At 29.3% G+C, this 21,208-nt stretch overlaps 1 protein-coding gene across 2 annotated transcripts in view; it reads right to left on the bottom strand.

Annotated features, from left to right (window-relative positions):
- Positions 1 to 21,208, bottom strand: part of LOC100161886 (dual oxidase maturation factor 1) — a 64,734-nt gene that overhangs the window by 29,013 nt on the left and 14,513 nt on the right. Inside the window, exon 1 of one of the 2 annotated variants that reach the window (XM_003243617.4) lies at positions 2,555 to 3,272. The exons of the other annotated variant lie outside the window; for it this stretch is intronic. The gene's annotated coding sequence lies outside the window, so the exon portion shown is untranslated. Of the gene's footprint in view, positions 1 to 2,554; positions 3,273 to 21,208 lie in introns of those variants that run through there. 2 annotated transcript variants of the gene reach the window in all.

Raw genomic sequence — 21,208 nt, forward strand, 5'->3', positions numbered from 1 at the left:
CCCCCCCCCCCCCCCCCCGTAAATCTGCCAGTGAGTATACCTATCACAATTTATCAAAAATTGTTTTTTTCTATGCAAAACAGTAATTATATATAAATAGTAAATACGTATCATTATAAAAACGCAATCATTTTACATAAATATATAATATATATTAAATAGTAGGTATCATTTCAATATAAACAATCATAACTAAATATTATAAACATGTCAAAGTAACAAATAAATAGGTATAGATTTATAGGTATGATTCTCAATATATTAGATAATATTTGATTATAATTATAAAATTGTAAAATTATGAAAGGTACATTATTTTGTTTACATAATATATAAGACGCATACACGCTGTATATAATAGGTTCACTCTTATAACAATTTAAAAACAACACTACCCATGTCTTATGGGTAATGGTCTTTAATCTTTCATCCATAATCTTCATACAAGTTTAATTAACAGCCATACAAAAAAATTAATGGAATAAAAGCACTTTCGGTAATACTCTCCGAATGAAAGGTAATATTATTTTTATTATATAATGAAAGCGTCGAACAATAATTTAATTGTTGAAACATAACGCGATTATCGAACCAATACAAATGTATATAATTTATTATTATCATAACCGGAATAAATTCGTAGCGTCCCAAGTCAGCTTATTGTAGCTACCTATATAAATAATTTTAAGCCTGCAGGTGATTTTTTTTATATACCTATAGGTTTTTAAATACCTACGTAAAATATCGGACCACAATTTAATTATTTTTATTTTCAATATTTTCCATCTCAATTTTATTAGTTTAAAACCCGGACCCGGATTCTGCACGGTACGTTCGAGTTATACATTTCGATACCTGACGTGGTTTTTCGTAACAACCCAAGCAACGATTTTAGATGCTGAGCGACGCAACGATGCGTTGCGATTGTCAGCCACTCTGCAGTACCTATTATAATAATTAACACATTTTTAATTGATGAAAATCGTAAAAACAATTAAATAAAAACGAATTGATGCTATATTCTCACGGTCCTATAATAAAACTAATGACGAGTACCTAAAACATTTAAGATTACCTATAACGTATTATTATTGCGTGTTACTAACCTGCAAGCTATATTTGTCAAGTTAATTACCTACCATAAGTTTAAAAATTACATTTGGTTTCTTCAAAATTGAATACATTGTGTTATAAAAATTAAAATTGAAAAACGCCCTAGTAACTTGTATTGTAATATTCCAACACCTTACATTTGGTATCATTAGTTTTTTCCTGAGATATACCTAGTATAGGAGTAATTATTGTAGAGGTGTTAAAACTGCGTCAAGTCATCATAACAACGTTGTAGATTTTGATATTATCACACCTTCTTATATAAGCATTTAACTAGTTATTGTATACTATAAAATATAAATTACGATATATTTTAATTTTTAATGACATGAAAAAATATGTATAATATTGTATAATAGTCAATAGAATTTAGATTGATATTTAAAAAAATATATTACGTACCTAAGTATTATACATAATAACCTATTTAAATTATTTAAATTGCAATGTATAGATAATAATGAATTAAATCTAAAATATTTTTATAGGGGTTTAAATATTTTTCAAGATATTAAATTAGGCTGATTTTAATAACAACTAACATCTAACATCACGATTCATGGATTAAAACAAAGTTTCATAGACAATTTTGCACAATATTACAAAATCTAAAATATTTTCTTCGAAATTAATTGCATAATATGCGTTGATTATATTTCGTTTCTTTTAAGCAATTTTGTTTTTATATTAAGAACTTAAATATACGTATACAATTATACAAATTATTCCCAAATTACTTGAATATCGTACGTGTGTAAGACGGAGATAACAAATGCATGGGCAGCATCATCTTAATATAGTTTTTAATAAATTGTATGTTCATTATATTTCTAGAAATATATTTATGTTTAAAAAATGATTAAATGAAACATTATCATTTGATTTTTACCGATCAATATTATATATTTGGTAATAATAGTAACTTATTATACAGAAATACTTAATACTTAAATTTTGTAAAAGGTAGTAAAAAAAAATTTTGCCCAGGTCGTGTACTATGGTGTGATTAGATTTAAACGGTTAATTCTGTCCTGTCACACAATACAAATAGTGTCTAATATAGTGTCTATCGACGTGAAATATACACTACATAATACATATATTCATTAATCATTGGCAAATGCAAGTGTTCGCATCAAAATATTATGGGTGTTTTGTATTTCAGTTACAATTTAAAAGCAAAAGAATAATTTATATTATACATTTGCAAATGTATAGTTTTTTTTTTTATTTTATAGTATCGACATGCTTGTTTAATGTTTATCAATAACATTACTTTTACTTCAACGGTATATATTATGAAATATATCAGGAGAATAAGCGTATGCCGTTGTAAACATTATTATAAAATATAAGTCCATGTATATTGTATACACATATAAAACGTGGAAAATAAAACGCGTCTAAACATAGTGTGTTGTACAAATTATATATCACAAACCTGTGGCGCTCGGTGGTTGGAAAGGTTTCGTCCGGAAATATATGATACGACTATATTATATAAGTAATATTATAATATAGTGTAATTATATATAATATGTGCGCGATGCGTTCCGGAGATCAGTACGGTTTAATATCGTTATTAATATTAATATAATAACCGGCACCGCACATCATGTAGAAAAAAAAACAAAAAAAAGTGGTAGGACGACTGGGGAGGGTCGAACTTGAATTCGAATTTTCGTATTCGGAAACACGCGCAATTCACATAAGCGGTTCGCACTGTTGTTATAATACGATAAACGTGACCGCGTCCTGCTGGCACTGGAACATATTAATATTATCCCGTCGGCGGGATAAAATCGAACGAATTTTTTTATCCCAAAAAATTTAACCGTCTCTCGGACGTCTGGACGCGAGTCACCAAATCGGGAGCGCGTGCGTGCGGACCGGTAACCGAACGGATACTGATGGCAATGATGCGGCTTCGTCAGCTGCCGGACGCGGTTTGCCGGTCGCGTGCGCCACTGTATTGTTATATATTACTCACTTTATTATCACGACAACAATATATTATATTGTATGGCGACGACAACTTATTATGCGCGGTAACGATGGTGATAACGACATTAACTGCAGTGAGCGTGGAGTCGGCGAGCAGCAGAGACTTATTATACTAAACGAAACGACGACGGACGAGACCGCGGTGAGACAATGTGCGCGACGGCGGATATTATTCAGGAACGATATAATATATTTTTTTATGAATTTAGTTTTTTTAGAGTGGGATGAGGCAGCGCAAGGTCTCCGGCGTTGGCCTCTAATAAAGATAGTAATATAATAATAGTAATGTAAAATACGATACGATTATTTGTTGAAATTTTTTTCCGCCCGCACGCCGTACGCGGGAGGGCATTAATACCTGTATACACTTCCGAGCTTTCACCGGAACCGCGCGAGTATTGCAGCCCGTCGCCGTCAGTCGACTTAATACGAATTAAATTATTATTATCATCGTTATTAATATTATTGTTCGCGACACGTACCTATATCATATATATATAAGGATTATTATATATTATAAGCAACTACGTTTGCGTATACGAGCAAGGTCGACCGGACTCGATCAACGTGTCATTATAATTTATATATCAGTACGCGCAACGATTTATTAATTTCAATCATTGTCGTTATTATTATCTATTTTTATATATATATAGGTACCTACTATATTATTTTCACGCGAACGAGGAAACGCACCGGCCAACATCAGGAAGTAAAATGAACGACGCGGTCTCTCCCGCGGTGCACGTTATTTGTTATATATATAAGAAAGCTATATATATAGGTAGGTATAGGTACCTATACAATGTTACAGGCGATCGCATTCCGTATTAAAAGAATTTATAATGTTCTGGCCGATTATACGATTTATGTAGGTACAAGGTGATTCTTTTATCACTATAAACTGCAGCAGTCATTCTCCCCGTAAATCGATGTGTTTCTTAAAAGGTTTTTTTTTTTTAAATTTAATTCTCTATAGGAAGTACCTATTATAATATTTTAATCACAATACATTTTTAAATGTGTAAATGTTTATTACTAAAAGGGTTATCGTCATCATTTTTTTACGTTATTTACGTTTTCAATGATAACATAGGTACATTTTTGATTTCATATTTCGGAGAACAATAGTTTTCTGAGGATTTCGTAGAATTGAATTTCTAACAAAGAGATAATATATTATAGACTATAGTGTTGATTATAGTTGTACAAGTATTTAAACGATAAAGTTTAGACGAGTTCATATACCTACTATATAGTAACCCCGTGCTATACTCAATTACACTTATACGTAAATTTAAACGATCTTTTTAATATAAACTTTTAATTAATATTAACCGTAAGTACTACTGTATTCTATTTGTATGCAAGAGGCTAAGAGCTTATATTTAATTATTATCATTGCTATTATTGTCATTATTATAATATCATGTGTTGCATCGCAGTTATAATATTGTTAATGTAAATTATAAAATATAAACATTACAAATACAACGATGATATTATACTTTGTGTCTTTGTGTATACTGTATACCTATGCGTCCTATTCCAATAGGATTGTGTAAATTTGCACGCACAACAGCTGCGACACTCTGCAGGCTCGGTACAGTTATTGCATATTATTAAATTTATATAATTGTATACATCTACATGAGATAAAAAAATCATGTTTTGATTACACCTATAATACACTATGAATACACTCGTGAATAGCATTTTCCTAGATCAACTTTGTTCCGGCATACCTACTTTTGGGTTGGGCTGCAATATATATAAAACACGCGTGTAGGCAGATACACGCGACACACGTGACAAGATTGAATTTGATATTTTCTAGTAAAAGTGACTTCGTGTTTATTATTCCATAATATCTAATAAAGTATTATAGACTATAGTATTAGTATTGTGTATATTATTCTATACCGGGTGATTCACCAAGCATGTTCACCCACGTTTTCCTTAACCAATGAATCTGTAAAAATGATATGATTTTTGGTATTTTTAAGTGAGCTTAAGGGTCCCGGTGCCACTTTTTCAAATTTTCCACAATTCTATAAAATTTGAAAATTCAATTTTATATTTTAGTTGCTACCTCAATTATAAGACTTCTCCACTAATCTACTACCCGATAACTATTTAGGGGTGGTTGATAGGGTGTATTTTATCGAAAAAAATTACTTTACGGGAATAACTCTCGAGCTTTATAGAATTGTCGGATTTCGATAATTTTTTTTTTGTTAGAAAGAAGACAATTTGTTACAGGGCGGATTGAACTTCGATTTTTGATTACAATGCTAAAAACAAAAAAGAATTAAGAATTAAAAACATGTAAAAATGTGTAAAATTCAAAATCTTATTATAGAACTCGTAAATAGAATATTGTAAATCAAAGTTCAATGCGCCTTGTAAGAAGTTTTCCTCTTTCTAACAAAAAAAAAATTATCAAAATCTGATCACTCTACGAGGCGTGAGAGTTTTTCCTGTAAGGCATGTTTTGGAGCAAAAAAACAGGTCGCGCGCAGGCCCCTTAATAATAAGCACCATATTTTCAAATATGTATAAGCTTCTCTTTTTCAAATGACCATCCTTTCTACTATGCAGAATTGTTAAGTAGATGTTTTTCGAAAATAATAATGTATAATTTATGTTTATCCGGGCTAAAATCAAAATATAACTAAGTTTTTCCCAAGTATATCATGGAAGTTAGTGTTTTGTCCTGGCATTTCTGAAGTTGACCCGATTTTTACCTTTTCTCGTAACATATAATATACATAAATCAAAATTTAGCCGAGTAGTTACTGAGTTATTAAACTTTAACTACATTTTAAGTTCACTAATGTTCACGGCTATTACCTACGAAGTACGGAAACGAAAAACGAAAATAATTCACGAAATCACAACTTGCGTGATAAGTGATAACTACTGATAAGTGATAAGTGATAAATGATGATACCACAGTCACATAGAATATTCTGTGGTATACATCAGCCATAGACGTGTGGTTGGCGATTGGCGGGCGGAGTGAGATTTACCTTTTTTTTTTGAGATTCACGTAAATCGAACGGATTGTTCATGTCTTGGACGTTAGACTTTTAATGCATAAATATCTTGATGTTGTTGTAATTTATTTAAAACCAATATATGTGCTACAAAAGACATCATAAGATAAAAATAATGTAACAGTCAGTTACAACACAAACAATAGTACCTCTAAAAATTACTTAATTAATACAAAAATCGTCAATTTTAATATAAATCTGTATCCAAAAAACAAAGATACAAAATATTTGTAACCACAAATATATTACCACAATTTTATTGTATGATCTAACTATTCATGTTTATGCAACTAAATTTTAAGCATTAAGGAAAAAAGTCCATGATTAAAAGTTTAGAAGATATGGGAGTTTATGATGATTAGAAAATTATAGTAATTAACATTAATTTATTCATATTTTATAATTTATAAAAATTATCAGAATCGTGTAATAAGTTTATAAAGGAATATTATTTTTAGTACATTTGTACAGTTTAATAACTTAGAAATTGTAGGTACTCGTTTTATTATTGATTTAGGAGTGTCAATATTGGTCATCTAAACATGATCTAATTAACAATTTATAGTAAAAAATTAGATTTTAATTTGAAAATAATTTTATTTCACCATAGAATAATTAATTCTCAAATGATATCTAATAATAAATATGGTCTACTTATAGACATTTAAAATTTACAAAAAACAGAATTTTAATAAATAAATTATTCAAGGATAGATATAAGACTATAAGAGTGATGGTCATGGTTGGTATACTCATATATAATATATATACAAGTATACTTATTAACTGTTGGTTTGAACTTATTGTGTTACATAAGTTTTAAACTTTTCGAACGCAGCTCATTAAACGGTTATTATTTGGTAGGTATTGGCGTATTATTGTATAGACGAAACAAAATTGTTTGCTGTCGCCTGTCGGCTGTCACATATATTTTCAGTCAAATTCTTATTTCTAATTATGTGCAAACCCGAGTGTTACAGAGCGCGTTTAAGGTTTACACAAAATATTATATGATTATACGATTCACCGAGAAAAGTTTGACGATCAGTTGTGGAAAGACCCCATCCGTGTAATTTTGATTTTTTCGGGGGAACTAATGACGTGCGAATTTCAAAACTACAGAGCCCGGAAAATAGGAAATTTACGGGAATGGTAAGTCAAATATTCGCAAAAAAATTAATTTGGAAAATGTTGATTAATCGAGGGGGCTAGTGAGACCTGTTGCGTGCCCCTTCCATGTATTTTATGTATATTTGATTTTCCGGGGGAAGAAGTGTTTTTGTGTACTTAGATCATTGTTCTAAATTTACATTGACTCAACGATATTATTTTCATTCTTTTTTTTTGTAGCTATAATATTATGTAATATCTCCATTCTCCATATTCTAAGCGTAAAAATTATGATAATAAGATGATTTTGCATAAATGTAAGTAGGATGTAAGTATATGTTTTTACTATGAATATCTAAATTCTGTAACGCGTAACCACGCATTTATTATATGAACTTGTTTTCTTTATAATACCTGTCGACGAGTATTTTCTCTTTTTTAATTTCAAATTCATATTTCATTTTTGTGTTTATCGTTTGAATATAATATCATATTTTAATTAAATAATTAATAATAGTTACATATTTTATAAGTTATATATTTTATCATTATACTGATGAATTTTAAGTTGATATTTCAATTACAAATTCGTAGATATTTCACTTTTAATAGTTAACAGTAGGTATATATTATACGGTAATAAGTAATAATAGTTATTATCGATATACCTATAATCATTTGTATCAGCTTAAATATAAAATTAATAATATCAATGAGTTCTAAAGAATGGGCGATTGTGATCAAAATATTGCTAAATACTAGTATCTATATTTATATATTTATACTATAGTTAGCATCTATTTTTTAAATCAATTTTCGATTTCAATTGGTCCTTGAACAACTTGAGATATGAACCGAAGAATTCGAGAATGTATTTTTAAATAAGATACATTTATCACCTAAACATTGAAGTGAAAAGATTACGGTTCAGAAGAGACTCAAATGGAGACACGTTCGGCCAATTGGTCACGACTATTATCCATTAATATTATACACTATGTATGAACAACGAAACGTAAGCCTGCAATGGAATAAATGCATTTTTTCAAGGAGTTTCGCCTTAAATTAAATTAAAAAAGATTGATACAATACATTATCTATAGTATATGAACTAAATATTTAATTCACGTTAATATCATTATATTGAATGTTGTGGTTTCCTGAAACTTGGTCATAAAGGTATCAGTTTAATTTAGGTATCGGATAGATATTTCAAGACATTATTCTGACATCGTCAAAAGTGTATCTAATTAATCATAAATATTACATGTTTTACTGCAGTATAAGTACTATAGTAGGTATAAGACTGAAAGTTTTAAAAATTATTATATAGGTACTATACCTGAATAATATATATTTACCCAAAGAATTTATTTGAATGTTTATAAAATAAAAAAATATTGATAACCGATAAGTACCAAGTATAGGTATACTTTTTTTTACATAAAAATTTATAAATTTAACAATATAAACAAATTAATATTTCTTGATTACTTGATTACTTATATCATTGATGTCATTGAAGATATTTTACAGTGTTTGCGTATACGTATAAAATGAATGGATTAACCTACAGCCACGATATTTTAATATTTCCACACATAATTACTAATAATTAATAATATATAATATATATATAAACAAGTCCAATGCGTATAAACCCCAAAGTAAAAGTGTGAAAACCCATAAATTATTATTCGCGAACGGCAATACGAACATACGTAAAAAATGAATGGCGTGTTTTGTTTCATTGTACACGATGCTTCAGAGTTCAGACAAACATCTTCACTGCAGATCCAACAAGGACAAAGGATATTGTAAATTCACTTAATGTCGTAATACAATATAATCTTATGTATGAATGATTATTTTTGTTTTTAATTAATCCCGATTTAAATTGCTATATATTAAGCTATTCAAACGATTAAATAATATTATAATGGTTAAAGACGTAGTTTTAACCGTGTGAGAAACTTTTTGAAGTGTTTTCCTAACCTTTTTTACCGAAATTACCTCGAAATCAATACGGTTTACAGATTGCTGCGTTTTTCCATATTATATTTTCTAAGTTATATAAAAATATATATAGAAACATTAAAACAGATATAGTTGAACACAATACACACTGCACGTAGTTGTATGCACAGAAATTGTCAGGCTCTGATTTACTGCCCCGAAAGTTATTTTCAAAGGAAAAATTATATCATTATTGTATAAAACAAATATATGACGTGTATGTATGTAGGCACGAATATAGGTCCCAAGTTTGGCTCACGATCTAAAAAATTCATGGACATATGGGACATTATGGAAAACCTGCATGGTGATAGGAACCTTTTTCGATTTTTCGGTCTCCTCGGCATAATAGTGGTCATCTACGATGCTGTAATAATAATTAGAATTTTAACACAATAATTACCTATAATGATATAAGTATATAGGCAGCGTATAGCATTATATTGATCAATTCGGAAAACGATGTAAGGCTATAGATTTTGATCTATCGTAGTATTATATTTATATATATATATATTCACCATAACACATAATGTTTTGCAAATTATATGTGTTCGTAAAAAAAATTACGACTTAGAAATGTCGAAATGTATTGAATTTAGTAAATATTTATAAATCCAATGACGATTGAGAGTTGAGAAATGTTGAAATTTAAAATAATATAACGCCCAAAACGATGAACCTAAATTTATTATGATCAGAGAAACACACAAATGTCAAATTATCAAAACCGTAAAAAAAAACTCGTGTGATAAAATATTATCTAAAACAGTTTACCGTGGCGAAATTTCACAACAAGCAAAATTTTAAACGTATTCATTAAAAAAAATAACATAATAAACTAGGTATAAGTGGAGATTGTCTTATCACATTATAGCGTAGTTGTATAGACATCGCTAGTATAATATATTAATATTTTATAATGCACCTATAGAATATTGTTATTATTAATAGTTACATAAATAAAAAACTTAAATTTTTTATTTACATTTTTTTTTTTTTTATATATATATAATAATATGTAAGTATACAAAACGTCTCCCGGTTTGTCGTTTTTAATAAATGGCAACTCTAGCACTCATATGATTGACAGATTAATTGGTTTTGGCAATGTGTGAGTATATAATAGGTACATTTACGTATTTACCTATACATATATTTTTTTTCTATCATCAGATTCGGTGAATTTATAAAGTGTAGGTATCTATAATGTATAATATAGAATATTCCTGTGGAAAAATTCCCGCATAACTAATTTAAATTTGGTTGCGGAATCGTAGTTACTCAACTTATATTTTTAATATTATTTTTTTTGTTTTAAATTAACTTTTTGTTTAATATCTGAAAATGATATAATTGTTTGATTAAGGTCGTAAAATGACGAAACAAGATGTGTAAGTATAATTCTACTGAACATTAGGCAGAAACAAGGCCGTATATACTTATATCTATATCTACACCACTCTCCAAGTATATATATACGCGGAAAATACTGAAACATGAATAGTCCTTTACTGAAGTCTCAAATATCTTTAATCATTATAAAACATATTATTTTCCATGCATTAAAAAGCGTATAATATATAGGTACATAATAATATAATATGCATACGCAGTGATTACGATCTCAATACTATTTAGCATTGTTATGGACTTATAGTATTATTTTGTTTGGAAACAACAATACGCAGGATTACATTTTAGAACTATAGGTAATGAACAATATTTATTTGTACTGATAATTCTTGTTCACGATTTTGCGTGTATATAATACTGATCGAACTGTTGAAGTGCCTCCATGTGTCTCCTATATATGCCAAAATTCCAACAAAAAAGATGTAGAACTATAATAATTGAAAATTTAAAGATTAATTATTCAAATTAGAAAAGATACACAGATTAACAAATTTTAAGTAAACATTTTTTTATATTTTATTATTGTTTTGAAACTTTTCACGGTATAAAATATATACCTATACGTCCAATGACATGTCAACAGTTGAACACAAGTCAAGAATTTGACGTAAAAATAATTATAAATAGTAAACTATTTGTGTTTATGTAACAATTAAATTTTTAAACATTAATAAAACAAAGAACACGTCATTTGTGTGCAAATTGCCATGACTTGATTTGGGCACAACGCGTAGGCATAAAAGTTGTACTTAACAACGATAGCCTCCATATTTAGATTAAAAAAAAAATAAATATCATTTAATAAAATGGGTGTCCGTAAATTAAGTAACGATATCTAAATGATGAACATAAAATACAATGTAACCGAAAACGTTCACAGTCACACACAAAACATAAGACTTACATAGTATTATATAATTATAAGGTATTATAAGGATTAACGAGCACAAAATACAAACATTTTGTTGTTATGACAATATTTAAAAATAGTTTAACTATACATTTTTAGATTTAAATGTATAAAGTGATTCACCAAGCGTGATGTTCACTCCCGTTTTTTCCATTGATAAAAAATGTATTCAAATTCGGATTTTTGTAATTTTTTAGTGTAGGCACTTACTTTTAGTAATTTAGACTTTTATACCATTTCAGGACTGTTTAGTCTTCAGTGGTGATACAAAGTTCTTTTCTTCAACCAAGGATAATACATAGATATTTCTTAAAAATTGATTTTCATAAAATAGAAATTAGATTAATATTGAATCTAAAACAATTATTTATTTATTAAAGGAAGAACTGGGGGTGAACGTTTTTAATAAATCACCCAGTAGATATATGCAAGCCCAGATAAACATGGGTGCAAAAGGTGCTTTTATTTCTAGCAGCATATTTTTTTTTAAATAAATAATTCTTTTTAAGTGTATATATTTTTAATCTGTGTACAAAATTCCTAAAACTACTTAGGTACACATACATTTTTAAACATTTTGAAATTACCATTCGATTAAGCAATAATAATAACATATATTTTAGGTCCAAGACGTTCAGTAAAGCATGGGCGATAAGAAAAGTCTTAGTATAAAAAGGACCGTATCAATATATATTAAGCATATATTAATCCAGAGCGGGACTAACCCTAAATCTGGGCCTGTAATTATATACGAAAATTGGCCATGTCGTACGTTTGTAAGACGGAGACAACAAACGAATGGGTATAGAGTCCTATTAAGTGATTCGAAACATAACTCGTGTACTAAATATTTTATGCATACAATTATGTTACTATTATATTATTTATTAGGTAATATTATCATCAACATTCGGCGATGAAAATAACAATAAAATATCAACGACTATTGAAGCCCGAGAGGACGAAAAAAAAAACGATTTATCACAAAAATGACTAGACTCCATTTATGTGCACAAATTGGTATAGAATATCAATTCGCCGAGGTTCGTTATTTTCTTTTTTTTCTATACTTATTGAGTTATCGATATTCTAACGGTAAATTATATTTTAAATATATTTAAAGAAAAATGGATGCATTACATAATTATCGGATAAATGCTTAAATATATACTATTGATAACGCGCGCTCAGGTGTTCTCAACCCTGACCCAAAATATTATGCACTATTCTAAGTTCCCACAAATCTCAACAAATGTAGGTATTATACTATGCATACACCTATAAATAATAACATTAAACAACTTCACGTGGAAGTTGTATACATTTAAGACATTTTGTATAAATTATATAGACAATATTACCCGATGGACGCGTTATATTATGGTATATTTTTAAACTCTATGCTCGTTTTGTGTAAATTTTTTCGCCTACCATAACATAAGATAGGTAGGTATTGATAATTATGTACCAAGTTATTACTCTGGTGCTCGCCCAACGCGTGTCATAATTACAATACCCAGCACAAATAGATAGGTATTATAATATGAGTATACATGTTGGATATTATATATTATGTGCAGTGCATTTGAATTTAAAAATATTTATTTTATTGCCGACCTTCGTACTTTATTTTATATGTTCGAGTTCATGGATCTATTTTATAAACGAGAAAAAATACGTATTTTTTATACTCGAGTATTAATATTAACCACTGGACCGTATAAACAATGACTGCAGTATGTCTTATATATAAAATATATATAATACTGCCGCAGTCGTCTGCACACTATACACAGTCCGCAGGATAAACACTAACCATCGTAATGATAATTAGTCTAATACCTATTGAGAAAAATCACTACCACAATATCATAAATGTTTTTATCGACATAAAAGTTAGTTCGATTGTACCTATTTATAATACACAACTTGATATATACAATAAACATACATAATATATATAGATACCTAGCACAAGGATTTATTTCAATGTCAAACGCTGGAACGCTATATACGCGAGTACATCTGGCATGCTATATAATAATAGTTTATACATTTTATTATTTTAAACCCATTTTAGTGCGTCTGTAATGAAAGCGAACGTTAATCGTTTTATTAAAACAGAATATTAAAACGCACTAGGAAAAGAATTACCGATAACAGTTGTACTTATAGGCCATAGATATACAGGATATACAGCAGTATCCAACGCGACTGTATATATACTGTTTACGGGAATTGAAAAAAATCAAAATTTTAAAATTATATTGTGAACTGTAGAGTGTAGGTAGATAATAATTCAAATTTTATGTTCGATATTAAAAATTGAAAAATTCTAAACTTCCCATATGTAACGCTATTAAAAACTTTAACCTATGTAGGTAGTATACTAGTATGTACAATGTACACAATTATAATATTATAATAATATAATCATTAGTCATAATGATGTAAATCTAAGTAAAATTAATTATATATAGTTTGTTTATTATTGTAATATTTGACAGAACTATATATACCATACTTAATTACTTACACAGCTATAATAGGAGTATTATTAAACATATTATAAAACATCCTTGTAAAATACTATGAAATCCGTTGAATTGTGGGCGCAACTCCGTTTCTTGTACATAAATAAATAAATATAAATATCTAAAAAGATATATAATAATTTTCTCATTACAAAAACCTAATGAGTACTGTCTAAATATTTATCGAAATCGTTTTAAAGAATCTTCAGTGCTATAATACCTTAACGGATTATTTATTGATAATGTTTCTATATAACTGCTCCTACGTATATCAGTGGTGGATCCAGGGCTTAATTTTTTTTTTTTTGGGGGGGGGGGAAGTACAAAAAATACAAAATTTTGCTACAAAATTGGCTAAACACAGTGTAAAACAAAGGAAAACTACGGCAATTGGGGGAGGGAAACTTTGTCCCCTTTGCCCCGCCTGGGTTCCACCACTGACCTATATATTATTATGTAAATCTAAGTTTTGTGATACACGAATAATAAGCATTTTTATGGTGAATAAGCACGACATTTTTGAATAATATTTGATCAAAATCAACAATGGTATATTAATAATTAGTACCTAGATCCTAGGTATATTATAAATTTATAAAAAAATCACTGAACCACGACAATGAAAGTCGTGATGTATGAACACAGAGGGCAATCAACTCAGCCAAAAATAAAACAATAAACTTTACTGCTGATTGAAAACTACAAAAATTTTCTTTTGATATGCCTCGACCAACATAATTATACCTATCCGCTGTCTTATATTTTTGTAATATTATGATGTATATAAATCGTTGAATTGATAACCCTTTTTTTTTTTTTTTTTTTTTCTCCAAAAAAAACCAGGTACGGGTGGGAACTGTTTAGCACAATGCTGCCACCCGAACCCGTATCGTTTATTCACCGTTACAACATAATAACTACAACATAATAATTACAACAAGCTACTACATACGTGGGGGCCTCTAACCACCCTAGTTATTCGGCCTTCGGCCCACAAATAATAATCGCGCCTGCCTAACCCGCTCTGCATCCTCCGAATTGATAACCCTATGTTCAATGACCTTTATTTAAACCTTAAATTAAATTTGTCCAAAATTAAAACAATTTCTTATTTTATTCTTCACTCGGTTGTAGCAGGTTATTGTCCCTATTGTTCGTATTTCATTAGAATGTAATTTTCTAAAGTTCTATTCCCCCCCCCCCCCCCACTATTAACATTCCGCATTCGTGATGAAATATGTGAATGAAATAGGTAACAAGAAAATAAATGTTCGCTTTATTACCAACATATACGTCAAGTTGCATATTATTATAATACCTACTGGCTAGTCGTGGTTACTACCTACCTACATATGTACCGTAATACCGTATACCTGGAGCGGTTTTAAATTCGATTCCCGCTTTGATGGAATTTATTTACTATATATACATTTAGTAGCATCCCGGTGACCGTTGTCTCAATAGTTGTACTTGTGTATGTGTTTTTATGGCTCGTTGATGGAAAAATATACTCTCGGACCTCTGCAGTAGATCTTAATCAAGAAAAAAAGTTTGGCCACTCTGCCATATTAACACATCACCTACTCTCGATTTCAAATTGTGGTATTCAAACCTATAAAATTATAGTTATTATTATTAAAAACAATTTATCTAGCTTTTATAATATAATGCCCCGAGGAAACGGTAACAAATTTAATATATATTTTACCCTCGAACCAGAGTTTACAGTCAAGATATTAAAACTTGCCTAGGTAGTGATTCTTTTGAATTTTCATGATATCGCCATACCGATCTAATTATAATAATTAATGGGTTATATATTCTATACAAATTCTACACACACAATCGGTGCATTAGCCATTAAATGTATACATACATTTACGATTTACCGTTTAAAAATTCTATTTTATATAGTTTATTACATGAACACAGTGTATAATAGGTAATAGGTATGTATATGGGCTGCACTGAACAAATAATATCAGATCGAGTTCGTTGGTTGAACTATATTTTCTAATGGGTACATAATAATAATATAACGAGTATACCGACTTGGTATTAAGCAATACTATTTACTAAAGTGTTTGTTTATATTATACTTTTTTACTTGCATACACTTATACATGTATAAGCTACATCGAAGTACACCTACGCGTATGTGCCATATTCCAATATTTGTATTTCTAATAAGTAGGTATAATAAGTATAATAACTAAAATACGTCATGTATAACGCCACTATATAATATGTCTATAGGTAGTATTGTAGTAAATATAAGTACTATTATTGTAGTGGACACTGGTAAAGCGTTTTATAACATGCACCGTCCGACTAAAATATATTTACATATTATAATGTTATCGGTCGACACGATACGTGTACCTGCCTACGTTATAAATGTTTAATGCTACTGCAGAGAACTAATTATCGACAGTTATTAATGTTATGCTTACTGTTCAATCGAATAATAAATTATAGTATTTATTACACTTGATTTCTGAAAAACAGTTGTTGTCAACGGTAATATTAATATAATTACAAAATATAAAATATATAGGTACCTAAGTTATGTAAGCGGCTTCGTATTGGTCAACGCGTATTGTCAAGAATCATAGGCGTATTATCATTTATCATCTCTCGTTATGATTAGTAATGTACAAAATATGCAATACTACAGTGACGTGTTGACCGTGATTTTGAAGGGCAGTTGCCTGATAATTTTGAATGGGTGGGCCGGTGGACGGGTAGGTGAGTACTGGATTTAGTGTGAAATTCAAGTACGAGATTAACTTCATCTGAATATGATATTTAAATTATTAAATAATATTTTAATAAGTATTATAATATTAAGCATTGAAGGGTTGGTAAATTCATTCAAAAAATTAATTGCCTGAAAAAATATTTCACTTCGCCACGCCACTGCAGTACAAAATATGTACTATCAATGGTATTACTATATTGTATTCCCTTCGAGGTATCCGTTGTGATCTGACTTTTAACTGAATGACATGACAGTGGGTTTATAAAAATGCCTATATCCCGGGTAACCGAAAATAAAGGAGCTGTATTAGCTGTAATAGTGTAATATTAATTGTAAAGATGCAGAACCACAGAGAACAGAAATAAAACCATGAACAAAGATTAGTCCGTGGATATAAAACTAATTTTACATACTTCACAGTTAACGATGACATAATATTATATTTATATCCTATTATAGCAGTGGTCTTCAAACTTTTTTGACCGTTGACCCACTTTTTTAGGCTTACATGTTTAGCGACCCACGTAAGCATTGTGGAAAAACAGAATTTGGTTGATAAAAAATTAATTATTAAATGAAATACATGCTGTTACACATGAAGGCAACTCCACAAAGTACAAATTACTCATGTTCTCATAAAAATTTAAAATCATATTGTTATCTACTTACTTTATTCTTTATACTATTGTCTACAATCGTCCATTATACTCAGAATTTTAAGTTTCAAAAGAGCGGAGTTTTGTAGTATACTAGTATAACATTATCCTGACATCGCCATAATCAAATTTTAAATATACTTGACTTGTATACTATTTTCTATTCTATATACACCTTATTTTCAGCAATTTTCTATAGGCTCTCGTAGTCTCGTTACTCGGAATTAAAACTGTTCTAATAATATTATCCGACAATGACGATAACTTCTTATGAAGCCATGTTTTTGTGAAATAGATAGAATAGTTTATTTTTTAAATGTGGATACGATGGTACCAGTGTAAATGTGTAATGTTACCCCAGCACCTCCAATAAGAAATTTTAAATTTTGAAAAATGAGTGATTTCGGAAAATTTAATTTTGTTTGTAGAAAATCAAGTACCTGGATAATACTTAATTATTTTTATAGAAACATTTCTAATTAGTGGCTTTGGGGATAACATATATGTACCTAAATGTAAGTGGTTTTGTATTCACATTAATAAATAATATTAAGCTTATTTAATATTAATATATATTACCCTAATTCATAATTTTTTCATGTGAATTTTAAAATAAAAATACAAAATATATTTGGAGTTAATACAACTCCACATTTCTATGTGTATAGTACTAATGAAAAATAATGATTCTTATTTTAACGTAACAATTGCAAACGTAAAAGGTTGTATGAGGTTGTAGGTTGGAAGGATGACATTCGTCTTACATATTCCATCATATGCATATAATACGATATGTGGAAAATGTTACCTTTTTGTGTTCAGTATTTATTGTCTTTAGGTTTTAAATTATAATAAGTATTTTCATCATCATTTTACGATCTTCGTGTTTTTAATAAGTCTGGAGTCCTGTCTCCTGTGCATTGAACAACATAATATAGGTATAATACATTCGTGTACATGTCTAATATCTATTGACCTTGCTTTATAACATGTATTTTTCCATCAATTCGACATGATTAATTCCATTTTATTGTTTTGAAAACAATACAAATTTTAACTTCGAGTTGCACGAAATGTTGCACGTCATGTCAAACTACAGTGCAGTTTTGCTATATACACCGTAGTATATAGTATGTACTTATAAATTACTTACATGTTACATTTATGCAATTATACATATATGAGTGTATATAAATAATTGTGTGAGTAAGTGTTTGTGTGCAGATCTTGATTTTCCCTTATAAAAGATTTAGCTTTTACCATTTAATATAACCTAGAATGGCTACAATAGCTTAATACTAAATAACATAAAAACTGATATAAAAGTCAACGTTTATATTCAACAGCGTTTTCAGTAGGTATACAATATAATTCCTAACGTGTGGTAAACGTGTGGTAGTTATAGGTATAAACTATAAAATATGGTATAAGGTTTAAAATGTGCATGCTAGTTGTTAAAGGGTCCCCAAGAAGAATTCGAATCTATATTCTAAATTTCATCACAAGTTTGACTTAAATATACACGAAAAGTATTAAAATTCGTTCAAAATACGAGAGCCGAAATTAAATTGATTTGGTTGTACAATATACCTATTATATGATTTGGAACTACCAGTGTTTTCAGCGATTTAATTATTCCAATGTTTCGTGTGCTCCAGGTGTAGGTATATTAAACTTAATCGCGAATTCGCTAGATATTTACTGCTGTGTGTCACGGTCAATCGTGGAAAAACATACACCGTACTGCCGATTGATGGCGTTAAGTTTACCCGGTAAACAATACATAATATCATTGAGTATAGATAGTATAGAGAGACCATCTTGCCTATATACGTAATGAATTAGTTCACCAGAACTGTCAATAGAACGCGCACCGCGTTATATCTATACTATCTTATATCTATCTATACTCAATGATAATATTATATTTTTTGTACATAATAATGTGTAATCAATGAGCCGGTCATCATGTATTGCACACGTCATATAGTATTATAGTAGACCTGGTTAAACTAACTTGGTTGAAATTACTTAGTTTATAGTTTTATATGATTGCACCTACCTATGTATGTACATGTATATTAACTTAAAAATTACAGATGATGTACTATGTTATTACTGTTATTTAAATTCGGTAAACGGTACACGGCCGGTAGGACGTTAGGTTAGATTAGGTTAGGTCATGTTATAGGTTATATACTCGCAATGAAATATATACGAATACTATAATACTATATAGTATATACCTACCCGTAGAATAATATTATATTGTAGGTAAAATTTCACGCGTCTTCGGTATGTGCCAATCGCGTGCGCACGCCGTACATACAACATAATGCGTATACCATAGTTTTGTAATTCGCGTAATTATATACGTCTGTATAATATTATCTATTTTTCCATCCTTTATAATATAGGTACACGTGCAGCCGTAGACAGTAGGTACAGTGCACGCGGCAGACGAAGACGGTTCAGCGAGTTTTTCGTTTTTTTTTTTCAGTGATAAATGATAATAATAATATATAATATTACCAATTTGATATTTTTCTTTTCGTCATAAATAGCTGATGTGTATATAGATACACACACACATAATATATATATATATATATATACACCCATTACCTATACGGCTATACCTATAACTGTCCAGGTACTACCTGCGTATTATTTTTGACGTAACAGTCGCACGCGTTTGCACAATAGTACCGTTTCTTGCATATATTATTATTATACGCACGTCGTTATCTTGGCGTAATTATCTCCATATATAATGATTACGTTTAATATAATATATTATTATTATTATTGTACCTACTACCTATCAAGCGTAATATCAGTGTATCAGTTTGGTATTATTATTATTATTATTATAATATTGTCATTGGCTGTTGCGCCACGGCGATGACGACTCGTCCAAAATAGAGATAGACGGACGGTCGCGATTCTAATCGCGTGCCTAAATAATATCATAGTTTTGCCCTCGAGAGTCGAGAGTCCAACGTCGTCGTGTCTATATCCGCCGATGAAATTCCTCTTGGCGGAGGTGGAGGTGGGATGATGATGATGCTGTAGTTGCCCACATTACATGATAATATTATATCATTAAATGGTCTTGCATCGTGTACCGCATAAAAACTTATACAGGGTGACTTATTTGACGTGTACCACTCGATCTATTGATCAATACCTCGGTCAATTTTTAGGTTTTTATTTTAAGATTTTTTAAAACGTCGTAATGTTATACTAAATACTGTCTGTTCAATACTCTATGTTTATACATTATAATTTATAGATTTCGAAACAAAAATTCGCCCATATATATAGGTCATTGTTGAAAAAATTAAAAATGTCATAAAGTGTAGTTAGGTTATGTATCGAGATAGAGTATAGCCTATAGATATACATACTATTATTATATTTTGAAGTTTAAATCATGTTAAAACAGGTTTATTATGAAATAATAAACTGAGACGAGTGATTTACGTTAAAAAAAAAACTATAATATACTATACTATAGTCTATAATATATGCCTACATAGTGTTAAACCACGTGTAAATACTATAACAAATTTATGATATCAATATGATACATACGTGTAAGATTGTTCGATAAAATAAAATTATAA

Source organism: Acyrthosiphon pisum, chromosome A2 (genome assembly GCF_005508785.2).
Source record: "Acyrthosiphon pisum isolate AL4f chromosome A2, pea_aphid_22Mar2018_4r6ur, whole genome shotgun sequence".
Taxonomy (NCBI): Eukaryota; Metazoa; Arthropoda; class Insecta; order Hemiptera; family Aphididae; genus Acyrthosiphon; species Acyrthosiphon pisum.